This window comes from Oxyura jamaicensis, chromosome 7, assembly GCF_011077185.1.
Source record: "Oxyura jamaicensis isolate SHBP4307 breed ruddy duck chromosome 7, BPBGC_Ojam_1.0, whole genome shotgun sequence".
Lineage (NCBI taxonomy): Eukaryota > Metazoa > Chordata > Aves > Anseriformes > Anatidae > Oxyura > Oxyura jamaicensis.
The window spans coordinates 37225096-37238983 of record NC_048899.1 but is presented as its reverse complement, the minus strand read 5'-3'; the positions used below and the strand labels follow the sequence as shown (position 1 = coordinate 37238983).

The 13888-nt window shown below is 38.9% G+C and overlaps 1 protein-coding gene across 8 annotated transcripts in view; it reads right to left on the bottom strand.

The window, feature by feature from the left end:
- The window catches only part of MBD5 (methyl-CpG binding domain protein 5), a 100148-nt gene that overhangs the window by 50395 nt on the left and 35865 nt on the right, over nt 1-13888 (bottom strand). For all 8 annotated transcript variants that reach the window (XM_035332373.1, XM_035332379.1, XM_035332380.1 and 5 more), the window contains exons 3-4: nt 8589-8723; nt 3854-4045 (exon numbers count right to left, since the gene is read on the bottom strand). The gene's annotated coding sequence lies outside the window, so the exon portion shown is untranslated. The remainder of the gene's footprint in view (nt 1-3853; nt 4046-8588; nt 8724-13888) is intronic.

The following is a 13888-nucleotide window of genomic DNA, read 5'->3' as shown; positions in this document are numbered from 1 at the left end:
TGTTTTGCCATCCAAACTATTATGAAATCTAGATTTCAGATACTTGAGAAGAATTTCTCTGCACATGTCTGCAGAAGCACAGTTTTAGAAAAAAGCATGAGTAACTTAGGACACCGAGATGGGGAACAAGCAGCTTCCAGGTTGCCAGGCTGTAACCTATGACAGAAGTCTGGGCATTGTCAGTGTCTAAAGAACCTCTCTGCACATCAGACTTTGGGGCTTCTACAAGCAAATTCTTTTGCTGCTGCTGAACAGTTCTCTCCAGGGTTAACAAAGTCTTAGAAAGGCAAAACCTTTGGGTACGTGGACTTCTATCAGCAAGAGCCAATACGCTGTGCCTCTACAAAAGGGTATTAGGCTATCAAGCATACTTCATGTGAAGGTTTTTCTGTGCCCTTAAGCATCCTCTTTACCCCTCCACAAAACCTTATGTGTGGTTTAGGTACTGAACAGAACCTCAGAGGCTTCCTGGGAGCACGATTACTCACCAGTCCCAACTAGTTAAGCACTACAACTGACGGGCATTGCATCTCTTCCTGATACCATGAGGTTTAAGTAGAGCAAGACACAAGGCAACGATGCTCTGCTCTGCCAGCTCTCCGTGGCTTTGCTCACTTGGTGCACTACAAAACTGGATTTTACTGCACGTACAATAAACTGCACAAACCCTAAGCTAGACAAAAAAAAGGTTTCAGCCTCTTCAGAAGGAACTAAAGGGTAAATCACATTCAGGCTTGACAAGAGCATTGCACCAGCTCATCAAAGCAGAGCGAACAAAAAGGAGGGTGAAGGACCCCAGGCAGCCAGAATTTGAAACCACACATCCCCGTAAGGATGCATTACACCCAGGAGTTTAAGCACAAATCTGCATTAAGGATGAAGATCCAGGAAGTGCACTACTTCATCCTAAACAGAGGACAATGTGTTGTGTCAGATCCCAAGTTAGAACTCAAACAGGCCTGTATCCTCTGAATAAGCTTGAAAAATGTTCAAAGTCTGTGGAAATGCAGAAGGCAGGTACATAACATAGATATTTAACATATTCTGGGAACATCCTCCAAAAAGCAAGCTACTGGAAAGCATGTAGGCAAAGAATTCTTTAGTCAGCTCTAAATTACAACATGTTTAGACCTTGATTATAAGAATTTCATTTAGTAACATAAATATATTCTGTTACACAAATAAACCCAACCCATCTATAAACAAACACAGCCATCAGCATCATGAACAAAAGCCATGAACTCTTGGCAGAAAAATCTAAGAAACGTGAATTTCAAGCTACAGATAGCTTCCTTCATTTTAAAAAATGTCTTCATTTTTTATGTGACACTTGGGCACACTATCTCAGCGGCAGTCTGAATTCAAGGAAATGAATGGCAGCCTTCGAAGGGTTGCTGAACCTCAACTTCAGTCCATTTTAAATATGGGCTTTTCAAAGCATTTTATCAAAGAAAAACAGTTTTTTTTTTTTTTTTTTTTCTCTTAAAAGTGCGGTAAGTAAAGACTGTGAATACCATATACCTTAAACCATGTAACTTGAAGCTGATTATCAGCAATAGAAAAAGTCCTCAGGAAAATAAAACAAATCTCATTCCACAATTAAGTCAATAGAACTGCACGAACTGAGGAGCTGAAGCAGGATCTTGGGCGAGCAAACCTGGTCAGCCCCCTGGCAGTGAAGGACAGTCACACTTCCCAAGATCAGCTCCGAAGGTTGCTCCTTTAGGCATTTAAAAGAAATTCCAGTCCTAGGTTCCATGGCAGCTATAGGTAAAGTATCTCAGTTTTTCATCCATACTTCAGTCAGGTATGAGGTAAAAAAGTCGGACTGTTTTATATTTATGCCTATTCTAAATGAAGCCTTGGTGCAAATTATTATTATTTTACATCTACAGAGCAACTGCTACCATTGCTTTTATAAAACTCTTATTTTTTTTAAAGCCTTATGTCCATCCTACAGGGTTCTTTTTCTTTTATTCCTGCAACAAACAAACCTAATTCTTTCTGCTTCTCTTTATCAGTCCTGCCTTCTAGATTTGCCTCTAGTCTGCTGCTCTGCTTTGCCTTCTTCTAACTAATAAAAACTTTCTTTAAAGTGTCGTGTTGAGTATTGCAAAATATATTCTAATGTTTCACTGACAGTGAATACTTGCAGAGCCTCCTGTATGACTCTTGTTTGTAAAAATTCCCAGCGTTTTAGGAATGACTATTGGTGATCTTTATTTTTTCCAAGCTCTCCAATCATCTTTCTCTTTGTCGAGGGAACATACAACAGAAATATAGAAGTTTTTTAAAAAAGGTATTATTCTGAAAGCCTTTATTGAAGCAAAACATTAGTGCATAAATTAAAAGACATTTTTAAGGAGTGAGGGAGTTATGGAAGGAGATGCTCAAGAAGAGATGGTGAAGGGAAGACTTTATTGCAGCCTTCAACTCAAACTCAACGCAAATGTGCAAATCTCAAGTTGACAAAGCTCAGGGGAAGCCTTTTGGAGTCGGCTCTGCTCTGAGCAGGGCTGGATCTGATGACCTCAGTGGCATGAAGTCTAGTTGGAGGTCAGTACCTAGCCGTGTGTCCTAGGAAACGCTCCACGAAATCTCAAAGTCCACTTTCAAGATTTTATAGTATTAAGTATATAAGCCAGAAAAACAGATATTTCTGAATATATCCACAATTCCGCAGGCACAATTTAAGGAAAGGAAAAAAAGAAAAAGGAAAAAAATATCAATAGGTCTTCCAAATTTTCACAAAATCCGACCTAGAGATTGCTCTTCTGTTAGATTCTTCTACTGAAAGGGACAGCTCTCTAAAACAAATAGCGATTCAAAATGAGTTGTGAACATCAAGTATTCTGTGTGAATACTGCACATATCGGTTCAGAGACGATCAGACAGAATTCTGTATTTTCTCTGAAGAAGAAATCACTGATAAGAATGAAAATGCAGCCATGTGTTTAAAAATCTTATTTTGAAGCAATGGGCATAGTACAGAGACTACCCTGACTCTTTAACATGTCCAAACAATCTCTTGTAGATTAACAGGACTCTATTTTAAAAGAAAAACACATATATTTCTTCAAGTGGGGCACTTCAGATTAGGGATCTCTTCAGTCTTTTCTGGAGGGATTTAAAAAAGCTTTGGAGAAATCTTAAAGCTATGGAATTAGCCTGTTATTTATAGCTCAGTTTCCTAGTGTGTTCTTTGAGCTTCCTAGGACGTTCTTTTTCTCCATCTGCTGGTTGTTGACATGGTATAACCTTATATTTTGATTATGAAAATGTATAAGAACAAGCACTTTTCATTTTACATTTAACTGTAAAGTTCGGGCTTCATCTCTGGGCAAGGCAGCTACACTCTGCTACTACAATATAATCTAGGTCAAGAATGGTGCTGAATATTTTCTGATACAAATAAATAGAATTCGATTGTTTAATTAAGTCAAAATATATTACTACCAATTATGACGAGTAGTCCACATGCATCACGCCGCCACAAAATGATGATTTTCTTGCCATTAAAATACCGCACTTAGAAAACTGTTTCAATAAAATCTGTTAAATCTAGGTCAAGAATGCCTTTTTCTTCTTTGTTCTGTTATCACAAAGGTCCACGTATAGGCGCACTATCTCATAGAAAGATATGAATTGCTAACTTGTTTACTTTTCTACTTCAGCACCATTCAACGTCAAAGACATCTACTGTTCTTTTTTCTACCATTGGCTCAAATCTTTTGTATTGTATTACTTGGAATACATTTTGTGACAATCTTTACTACCACAGCACAAAGCTATCAAAATAAAACCAGAAGTCTCCCGGTTTAAGAAATGCCCTGATTTACTTAGGAATGCTTACCTACATTACTCCTCATGGTCTTGCTTCTAGTTACTTTGGGGATATTTAGGCTTCTGACAATTCTCGGTGCACTTTCAGCTTTGCTTTAGATATTCTCCTGTTTAATTCTCGATAATGGGCAATGTCCATTGAGGCTGGCTCCTTGTCATAGCACACCCCTCAGCTGAGGAACTCCCGCACCCCACGTTACATCTGTGGAAACAGTACATTATGTAAATTAAAGAACGAGGCAGATGTTTTTATTTCACTTCTCTTGATTGCTTTCTATGACCTTATCCAATTACTCTGTAGCAAAAATCGAGATAATATTTGCTTTTAAAGAACACTGGGATGGCTCTGACTGGAACTGATATAAAAAGCTGCCTTTTACCAAATTATGATGGTTCACCGTCCACAAGAATGGGTAGATATCTACAAAATGAATATATGGATTTTGATAATGACAGAACCAGTATGAAAGTGTATCATCCGAAGGAGGTCATGTCTTCAGACAACTGTACGTGTCCTGATGCATGCTAAAAACCTTCAACAAGTAGGGCAAGAAGTCCCTATTTCTAGGTTATAGAGAGTTACAATACTGCATGAGTAAAAAATACATATATATATATATGCATACACCTAAAAACAAAAAATGCAGCGATTCTCTTAAAATTTAAATTGCTCTAAATGGCCCTAGCTATGTAAAAGTATCTACCGGTGTTGTTTATGAGCTATCCCACCACTGCACAGATTCTGGTGAGTTGTACCAGAACCTGGGTCATTACAGTAACACCTGCCTCTTACAAATAAAAGCACTGGGCTGCTGTTGAGCCGTTTCTTCCAGAAACAACACCAAAATGCACCTGCAGCCCCCCACTTGGGCACGGTTGGTTGGGCTCTGAGTGCAACAGCTTCAATTTCTCTGACAATGAAAGGAGTTAACAATCTTTGCAGGACTTTAAGTCAATTAATTAGTTCTTTTAGAGGTGAAATGGATTGGAGCTCATTAGGTTAAAGACGTAACCAGAAGAGTTAATGTTGGCCCTTAAAGCATTATACCTGAAACCCCAAGGACTAAGTAAGAGCATTGTTACAGACCAGAAATGCACTTTTAACAAATTCAGAAGTGTAGGGGATTTTACATGTTAAAGCATTCACAGGCTTTGAAAATGTCTTCCGTGGAAATGGATGCAACATGGCCAATCAATGATTTGTGAATCCTACAGAAAGCCTACAGAATTTGTTCTGATTTACAAATCACTTACTTGGAATCTTTTAAAAACATTTGTCATCATCGTAAAGGTCCTGCAAAAAAAGATTCCCCTTAACAGAAAAAAACATTTATACGAAGCGTGTAACAGAAGTTTCAGATAAGCCACGCACGCTGGATATACGTAGGTAAGTCACAGAAAGAGCACTGGCAGCAAATACCACATGCAGTATTTACTATGATTCTTAAAATACCTTAAAATTTATAGGCTAAACCTTTTTTTTTGCTGTCTTGGTGATGCCCAGGTCTTTAGCTTTTATTGACTTTATTAGTAGCCATAATTTAATGGAGTTATCAGTTGATGAACACCTAATTACAGGGCAAAGTCAGGGCACAACATTTTGTGAAAACAGGTAACAAAGAATTTATTTTTTCCCCAACATTGCAGTTACCAACCCAGGAGAGCTTTTCAGGGACCAGTTTTATCTTTTCATATGCAAACTAGTTAGAAGGCAAATGATCAACTTCCTAGAGCTCTTCTGTAACGAGTATCATTTTTAAATGACGTCCCTATAAACTTGTAAATGTTGTATCGAGTTCTTACTGTTCAGACTTCTTAATGACGGGGGCCCCAGACGCCTTTCATATTTAAGCACCACCTAGTTAATGCTTCCAAACAGTACAGGGTTCAAATGTTCTTAACACCGAAAGTTTCTATTTATCTACACTGTTTATCTAGAATGCTAACGAGGTACACTGGTGGTGGCTACCAGGCTAACATCTGCAGCCCAGTCCCTGAGCACCAGGAACCAGATAAAAAGTTATCTTTGAACAATTTGAAACAAAGCAGGCTTTCGTCTCCATCTTCTGTTTCTACAAAGCCTAAAGATAAAGGAAACTGGCAAAAAACTGACAGCAGTTACTTGTTTCCAGATTATCCACTCCATATCTGTTATTAAAATGATTAAAATGAATGATAAATAATAAAACATCATAACAAAACTAATATTGTTGCTATTAGTAAAACAAAGCCTCTTCCGCGTCATTAAAAAGGCTTAAACAAGGCAGAACAACGCGACTCTATAAAGGCAAGGAATCATAGGCATCTAAATACGTATTGTATCTTGGGGGGGAGGAACTGGGACATTCAATGGGGAGAGCTGCAGTGAAGGAGACTCAAAGTCAAACATCTCACAAAAGGAGAAGGATGTCGGAGGACAGATGCAAATCTCATGAAGTGGGGAAGGCACTGAGCTTCCTCCTCTGAAGCCTCCATGGGGCTCAGATTGTGGGGCTCTCAGCAACGGGCCCGAGTTCCTGCTGTGAGCTTATCAAGACACATAGTGCCAACGTTTTCTAAATTACTCACAAATTCTAAATCTCAAAATCTGACATAAATGGCACAATTTAAATGTAATTTCTTCTCTAATTTTAGAAATGACCAAGTTTAACTTGTTTCCTCTGTACGTAATTTCCTCTGTATGAAAGCTGCATGGAATATTTGAAGAAAACAAACCAGCACCATTTCTTGTTATTCACAAGATGATGGATAAATGCTCAAAGAATCCAAGGCTTTGTAACAGAGCTAACTCTTACAGGATCAAAACAAATAGAAAAATGGTAAAATTTTGCATTCAAGAATTTGCACAGCAATATATTTTAGATTAATAATTTTGTCTGAAGGATATTATATCCGTAGTGAAACTATAATGTTTAAACACATCGAAAGGTATTGATATGAGATGCTGTTGTAAAGGCCTTCCCTTGAGCATAATCACAGCAAACAATGTAAAACTAATTTACTGGAAACAATTCCAATAGATGGATGAAAAAGCCCAACAATGAAACCTATGTCATACCAGGGCTTAAAATAACCAGGTCACGTGGACAGCACTGGAGATTTAAGTAGCATCAGTAAAAGAAGCTTCTAAAAGAGGCCTCACAAAATGGGCAGGATTACTAAAATGAATTTGAATAAATTACCCGGTTTTTAACTTATAGTATCTAAATAAAACAGTAACAATACATTAATTATAAGAATTGTCTGTCCTGGAACGGGCACGTGTAAGCAAAGACGTAACTCAAGTGTCTGCTGGTAAAAAAATTACCTCTAGTGTACCTATTCCATTTACAAACCTAGTAGCATCCAAATAATAGCATAGACATAGACAAGCAGCTACGGAGAACAGTTTTACAAATACTCAGCACACATTGCCAGTGTCTTATATGACCCTCAAAAGGGTCTTAGGTGGTGAGTCAAGAGGATTTTTGTGGCTAATTCAATAGGCTCTATATTGCTTTTCCCCTCCTGAAAGTCTCGCTCTCCTTCTCTCTTTACCCTCTCGATCCTTCTTTGCCTACTAGGAACAATCAGGTTTCATGATAAAGAATTAAAACAATTATTTGTAAAAATCGTAAGGGATTGATTTTTTTTTTTTTTTAATTCTGTTAAAAAATGGACTCTTGACATTGGAAAAAAAGCACTTACAGTTCTTCACTAAGTTCTGGAACTTAGTGTTTCTGGAAATCTGCTATTTAATGTTAAGACAGTGATTGTCACAGACCGTCCTCACCCTTATTAAATCATCAGCACTGCACCATGCATGAAGAGGCCAGTTTATTTTTATCATTCAGAGAAAAGGATAGGACTTTCACAGTGACTGCAATATGTTTATTTTTTCTGTTGCATGCATATCCGTAACAATACATTTTCCAGTGAGGTCTCACCAAGTTGCAGGAATCTAATGGTGGACGTACTGCTGGGGAAAAGCCATCTGTTTTTTCAGTGCATGTGCTTGCTCGTTTGCTTCTGAGCTTTCTATTTACATAACAAGTCTGTGATAACAGATTAAAAAAAAATCCTGTCCCCATCTAATCTCTTAAGATACATACAGTATTCTTACAACTATGGTATTTGATGTATCTAAAATTAAAGACACTCTACTTTTCATGAAACGAAATGAAAAAAGCCAAAAAAATGATCTTCCAGTAAAAGAAACAAACTCAGGAACTTTTCAATTGTGCGTTGTCAGGAATGTGTAGAGAAAAAGAATGGCACTCAGCCAGTTCGCTTTCATTTTTTAAGGTATGTTTTAACTGTATGTCTTCCAAAGCAGCCAGCTTGTTTATTGGCTCTCTCATACTCTCATGTCTTCTTTCCATTTGCCCTGCGGTATAACTGAGAAACGTTCCTCCATAAGAGCATATCCCAAACCAGAGCCACGAGCTCCATGCTGGAAAAATCTGTCAAAAGCTCAGAGACTTGGTTACCAGCATCCCATCTGATACTGCCTGACTTTACCTTCTGTAATTGCTGAGTTTATTTTGTTAAGTGATAAAGTCACACAAAATGCTGTTTAGTAATTGTGTATCCTCTGGAACACCAAAAACGAACATGACATCATTAATTGGTAGCAGCAGCGCTGATGTCAACACCGACAGCACCAGATAAACTATGCTGCCTATGCCGCCAGCCTACTGGAAGCCTGGCATTTCCTTCTGTTACGCCGAAGAAATGGAACAGTGGGAATGAGGGAATCCACGTACCTCAAATCCGGAAGACTGGTGGAGGAATCCAGCAGATTTTGGTGGGTCTTGACTTTTGGAAAGAATTGGTGAAGTATTGTTTCTTCAAGCCTTTACGTTTCTCTGCCCGTTATGCTGTGATTAAGTCTCTTCTTCCTACAATAAAATAAAACATGTTTTAGTAAAACAAGACTTGCAGAAAGACCAGGTATCAATACCTGTACTCAATACAGACTGCACGGCTTCTCTATCGGACTGCTTCACCACACAAAAACCACGGGGACAGTCACAAAAGCAAACACTGAACAAAACGAGTTAGTTTATGTAGGCTCCCTCAGAAGTCAGCAAAGAAACGTAGAGTCCAAAGTCTGATTGAAAATAAATGAATTAATCTGGTCTGAAATACACCTGTATTGACAGCTGCCCTCTGGGAGGACCTCTCTTTCTTCGCCGACCATAAAATGCAAAACCACAAGAATACCCTGGTATCCAAGGGGAGGGCGGACTGGCTCTATCCTCCATCGCGTTACACTTCCACAGAATCTGAAGCTAAAGAAACAGTGTCTATGTAATTGCAGAATGGATAAATGGACTTCGATATTAGAGGTTCTTGAGAAGATCTACCTCCAAAACTTCAAAAAACTAATACGGTTAAAAAAACATCCGGTGTTTGTAATTAACATCTGATTTATGTACATATATATGCATGCACATGCTCACACATATATAAATTAACATTAAAAAATGGGGTAGCTTGGATACAATGGAACGTAGATTTTAGATTTGCAGGCATTTTACTGTTTCTTTTTTTTTTTCCTAAAACAAACACAGCCACAACAAATTCCGTGACTTGAACACAAGCTCAGCCTAACCAGGGCCCTGTACTCAACTTTATTCTTGAAGCCAGCATAAAGAGGCGGTGACGCTATCTCTGCGTGACTGTGTTTGGACAAACAAGATGGGTCACAGCATCTTCAGGTTTCCCCAGTGTAGATCTGGAACTTGCATCCATCCATCCATCCATCCCAAAGATCTGGCTTGCATCTGGGCTCTGTCAGCACCATGGCAGGATGCTGAGAACTCGTTGGACACCATCTCTTTTTTCCCATTTTCTTCATTTTCTGGAACGCTGCGGAGCAGGAAATCCCCAGCGGGTCGCTCCTTACCCCGTTGTAGGGCACAGCCTGGCCTCTGTGAAGCGGCTGCTCCTGCTGCGGTTCCTGCTCCGCCTCTTCGCCTGCTACCGATGCTCCCGAGAATCAGCTAAGGGAGCCGATTTGTCTATTTCTGCCGGATTAGTCTTAACCTAGATCGATGCCCTAATCTCTGGGGCTGGAGGCACGCTGGTGCTGGCTGCGGGAAGGAGCAGCACGCAGGGACGGATAGCACGGGTGGTGTGGGAAATCCGATCGTTTCCTAATTCATTTTACTTTAAAATACTGCGCTGCTGAGAATGTCTTCTCCTTCCCTGGGCTTCACAGCAGGGCTCTGGTATATTATTTCATCGTTTAAGTAAGAGGAATAGTCAGCTGGCTGCATATGCAAAATATATGATCCCAATTCTAAATGTTGACTGTTCTAATACCAAAGAGTAGGTGTGTCTAAAAATGTGTTCTGAGTACCTGAGAGAAGTCATCCTAAAGCTGTTGGAAATGAATAACCTTGTTTCATTGCTGACTAGCACTCACGTATATTATCCAAATATTTCCTAGACACAGTAGCTGGAAAAAATGAAGTTAGGACATAAAACAGATGACCTAAGAAAGCAAGGAACAGATCTCCTACCTTCCAAGACAACCTTTGCACAAGCACGTGGCCTTTTTCAAGAGTCCTGCTCTTTTGTGCCAGAGCAAGCTGGCCACATTAATGTACCTTCAAAAATGCATGTTAAGTCCCAACACCGCAACATGCTAACTGCGAACCATGAGGGCTACAAGCAGTACAAGAAAAGGCAGATCTTTCGGCGAAGCTAATTTAAAAATTAGCTAAAGCTATAAGGCTAACATACTAACACGTTTGTTTTACTTCTGTGATGCATTGCTTTAAGGCTAACATACCAGCATATTTGTTTTACGTATGTGATACATAGCTAGGAGGCTAACATGCCAACGTTTTTCACAGGTTGGGAATGGTGTCGTTTGAGTGGATGCAGCTTTGAACAGGGAAGATGTAAAAAGGGATACTATCGAGGTTTTTTTTGCTTCCATTTACAGGAAAGAAGAAATGGATTTTTAATTTGCAAGAGGGGAAAATCAGAGACATCAATTTAGTCAATAGTCTCGATCCTATGAATCCCACAAATCTGATACCCTCATAAAGGAAGTGACAAGCACTAATAATATATCTTACAAATACGAAAAGACTTATTTTACGAAAAGCCTTGGTTTTGACAGGAAAGGTGCGCACTCCTATTCAGAAACAGCATACATGCAATCTTCACCCAGCAATTTAAAAACCGAACGAAAACAATCAAATTGACAAATAGATCAGTTTCCAACTATGAGGAAAATCACTTCAATGTACAACCTTGGGTAATAAAGAGGTAAGCGGAGTGCAGGCCCATGTGCCATAGCACTCATCTTACCTAACTGCTGGTTGCTATGGCAAGCATTTGCCCGCATTTTGTACATTAAACAGTAATATGTTTTCTGCTTCCTTCTTCTTGATATTTTGATGAAGTTAATGCTCGAGCTTTGGGCTCGAAAGGTACGGAAACTGGAGGTTCTCGCAAATAATCATGCATTCCACTTTATTTTGGTTTTGTGACAACATCTGAGAATTAAATGAGTAATTTTAAAATTATTTTCATTCATCTTACACAGCATTTTCAAAACCTGTGCTCCGTTTCCATTAGCTACTTTGCATACCTGTTGTACACGCATTTCTATTTTCTAGCCCACAATGGAAATGCAATCCACTTTTCTCCTTCACTGATCTCTAATTTAATATAGAGATAACTGTGAAACTGATGAGAACTGAGATGAGAACCAAATAATTTTCGTTCTGTGTAACACCAATTTGTCTTTTTCTCCTTTTTGTCTAAAGAACAGTTGTTAGAAATACTAAAAAAAAAAAATTAATCAAGAACTTCACATAGTCATTACTACCATAAACTAACAAGTAACTGAATTAACTGAATGTCTTTCCTCAGTGGTCTCTACCTGAAATACAGGGCCAGTTCCCCAGCTAGCAGCCAGCTCTCGGAACAATACCAGAGTCATTCAGATGAGGAGAGGACAATGTTAAATCCATTTTTTTCTTGATCTGCATGGCTAATGTGAAGCCTTAATATACAAAATATAGGCATCTGGGAAGTGAACACATTTAGTGAAATAACAAGAGAAGAGAGAAACACAATCCTCTTCCCACCCCAGGGCTCCAAGGCAGACAAACTGCAAACTTGGACGGCATCCACTGGCAGACAGCTCCATGACAAACAATCATACATATTTTTTATGAAAACAAAAGAGAAAGTTCTTTTCCTTTTGATAGGAACAGTGTTACCTTTCTCTTTCCCAAAAGTGAAAATAAATAATTTGTACGTGGCTTAATTTGTCTGGTGCATCACTTGACATCAGAAACCAATAAAGACAGTTTCACACAGGGTCAGTTGCCCCAGATTACAACTTTTTAACCTCGACTGTACTTCATAACATACACGACATGCAGAAAGAGAGTCCTAAAAGCTTATTTACAAATTGCAATTGCTGAGCTAGGTCATCTTCCACAGATAATGGCTAAAGACACATCAGAGTATGTTATTTCCTGCATTCTCATTTACATATAAAATAATCTGAGTATTTGTGCTTCCAGGCAGCTTTTAGGAGCAGAATTCCACTACCGTTCAGCAAAGCGGTCTCAAAGTTGACACCAAGATTGGAAACTTCTCAGTTCCTGTAAGAACACTGCATAAGCACCTGAAGCAACAAATACATGAATAAATATACCGACAGCATAAGCAGCAGGAGAAAAGGGTACCTAGACTTTAAGGTTCATCTCCTACCCAAAGCCTTAAACTCACTAGAAAGAAATTTAGTGTGGTAAGCATGCCAACAGGTTACATTTTTGCTTCATAATACTTTATCATCACGTAATAAAGTGTCTTGTAGACATGATATGCCGTTGATTAAAATCAATCCCTCAAAAAGAAAACAACACAAACTCTTCTAAACTATGCCATTTCTTATTTAAGAACCAATGCCCAGCTTCCAGCACCAGAAGTTTTCTTCTGGGCCAGACTCAGAGCGCAACCAGTGCTGTACGCAGGGAAAACTGTTTTCTCCCAAATTTGAAATATTAGGTTGTACATCTGAAGTTCACATGGAAAGAAATCAGCATCCTGTCCCAGCGTATGAACACCGCATATAAATGCTTTTTTCATTGTTACTGCTTGGGTATGAGATAACTGGAAATGCTTAGAAAAGCTACCACTTCAATAACTGAAAAACAAAAACAAAAACAACAAAAAAGCATCCCTTCAATCCCTTCACCCTTATACTTTTCACAGAGGAAGCACCTTCAGGAAGTTCAGGGAGCAGCTTCCACCACCAGCAGCTGCAGTGGCAATGGTTTTAACTTGCTGAGTTTTATGATAGGCCCAACTTCATGACCTTAACATTCCAACTTTCCAAATTCCTTGCTTCTATTATCCTTTGTGGCTTAAGGATGTACATCTCCCAGTAAAACGTTAACCCAAGTCTTCAAACTCGTCGTATTAGATTTCATTCCTTAATACCTACATGGTGGCCTACGAGGTGTCAGATGTTGTCATGCTCCAGAAGAGCCTGAGCAGGGAGTGCTGCAGCGAGGGTATCGCAGCACGCATCCTGCCTTGTGCCGGGAAGGCTGAGAAAGCTCAAAACGAATTAACGCAGAGCAGTAACGTCGCTGCACTACCTGGCACATATCATGAGGGCTCTGGAAAGCCTCCTCCTTTACCATCGAGGAGTATTCATCACTCTCCTTCCTCTATGTACTTCTTTGAAACTGCCATTGCTGCTAATTGGTACTACTAATTGTCCAATTCATTCATAAAGTACCAGGATGATATTTTAATACTCCCCTGGCACAGGACTCCTAAAGCAGAATTCAGCTTCTGTTTCTGGAATTTTAATTCTATTCTTGTTAAGGTTAATAGACAGTTTCCTACTGAGTTTAATATAATTCACATTGGATCACTACTGAGTCTATATTTATACAAAATGCCCTATTTGAATCTAATCATGTTAAAGATATCCATCTTCTTTATTCATAGAGATCAAAATTCACTAAAAATTTAGCCTAGAATGAATTTTCATAAAGCATTTATAGAACTGATGAAG